The following is a 2,186-nucleotide window of genomic DNA, read 5'->3' as shown; positions in this document are numbered from 1 at the left end:
AGGCCATTAACTACAACAACTCACCATGGGCTGATTAAAGCTAAAAGATATAATCACTGGTAATAGTTAGGTAGAGGAAATACTCAGGTGACACTGATGCCAAATAAACCCTTGATGTGTTTTATCAGGGAAAATGGCAGAGCACAGGCAGAGAAACCGTGAGAAGGGAGATCCTTTCCTCCGTGTGTTGCCCAAGTCTCTTCCTGGCATCAGTGTTTGCGTGAGGGTGTGCAATGCTGAGTGCAGGACAAACACACGACACCTCCCAGGGTCCCCAGAAGGATAAAGGGGTTAGAGAAGTCCTGATGATTCGGGGTATGCCTCGGTGACAGACACAACAGCCGTAGTCAAGAAGATAAAGACCTCCATTCTGTTGGGGCCTTGGCAGTGCCCTTGGCCATCTCTACCACAGGTCATCCTAGACCTGCTCCTGTGTCCCTGCAGACTATGGACATCCAATCTGCTTCCCCAGGAAGTTCTCCCAAGAGGTTCTCCTTCCCTTCATTGAGAGCTTTTCCATCCTCAGTGGCTGTTTCTTGAAACACAAAGCCATGGGTGGTGACAGATTTGCTCTGGGTGCCCTGTAGCACCACTGCTCTACCCTTCAAGTGATATTTCTTCATCCTATTGCCCAATCTGAGCTTCCCAGGCTGTGTTTTGGTCCTGTTCCCTCTTTTCATGCTGCTTCCCACGACCAAGGAAATCCCTTGGCAGCCCCACAATGTGGGGATGAATATAACCTTGTGTATCACGACAAAGTGGAACGTGAGGAATTGAAGTGCCAGGGGCTGAACAACAGGCCCGAGTTGGGGTTGACTTAAGAGATGAATACTGCACTGCCTTTGCAGTACACAACACTCGCCTGTAGAATTGCTCATGCCAGCTTGCACGGAGGCTTATTAAACGGTAGCTTTTTTAGGCTCTCGTGCAGCTGTTTTTGACCTTGAAGGGAACCCTCCCATCCGAGGCCTGGACTCTGACCAGATCCCCATTCCACATGATAGGGAAAGTATGCCACATCAGATGTTACCGCTCACAAACAAAATGCAAGTTATCATGATTTGCTGCTTTGGCTCTATAAAAGATGGACACTCTTGCCGCGATTTTGGAGACCTCACGGGTGGATGCACCACGCAAGACCTCCCAGTTGCTGGGAAGGTTCTCCAAATCCTCGCCAACACAGGGACTGCCCAGCGACTGCAGATCTGTATCACAGTATCATATTTAGGCAATTGGTGATGTATCTTTTAATTGCTGTTCCCTTTCTCATATAGTAATGGTTAGGTGCATTACCTTGCCTGTTTCGTCTGTTGCTAAAACTGAGTGCATAGTAAGCTTATTTTGTTAAATGTATCATTCTGTACTGCCTTAATATTTATCATGAAATAAGACCAGTGGTGTCTGGTTCTTTCTGTCGCCCCGTCTGTCCCGATCAATTGGCAAAACACCGTGTTTTTTGCAGATGCCCATTGCAACTCCCAGGATGCAAGGTTTGCCTCTGATTTTCAGCCTTGCAGGCCACAGTATTTCTGAAGGCAGCTGTACTTCTGGTCTGGTGCTGCTTCCCGCAGGTGGTCACCCTCAAATCAAGACCAGTTGGAGGGGGCCACAAGTGTTTCCAGCCAGCTCTGAAGAGGTAACCAAGGACACAAGTTGCACCTGGAGTTCTCTCAGGCAGCAGTTGCCTCCTCCAGGGTAGTGAGGAGGCAAGTGTTGCTGTACTCTTTATGTGGTAAACGGGTGTCCTGGTTTTCATGAGATGTTTCTTCGTCAGGTCACAAATTCCTCCTCCCTAGATCCTGTGGTGTAAAGAACTAAGGAGGACAACTCTCCAGAGCTCCATGCTTTCTGTCCTTTCTTTTGTCCAAAGCTGATTTCTGGGCTCTACATAGCAGTCAGCAGATGGCCTGGAGGTGTGGATCTTGTCACCTCGGGTCCTGCCTTAGAGCCTATTCACTTAAAATGCAGTGGGCATTGTTGGCAGGTAAAACTGTCTTTTTTTTTTTTTTTTTGCCAGGCTCAGGAGCAGTCCTTGTGGTTTTGTTCTGATTGCAGGCCAAGATTGTTCAGTGTCTCATGACTCAACTGTGCTTTAGTAACATCCAGGAGCTGCTGTAGGATCAGACAAGCCCTGGAAGCAGCAGTCCTCTTCCCTTGTGACCCTCTTCATCCTGCCGGGGCTCGTT

The sequence above is a fragment of the Tinamus guttatus genome, unplaced genomic scaffold, assembly GCF_059628265.1.
Source record: "Tinamus guttatus ecotype Peru unplaced genomic scaffold, ASM5962826v1 Tinamus_guttatus_pri_ptg000420l, whole genome shotgun sequence".
Lineage (NCBI taxonomy): Eukaryota > Metazoa > Chordata > Aves > Tinamiformes > Tinamidae > Tinamus > Tinamus guttatus.
Note: the sequence above shows the minus strand (reverse complement) of the source record.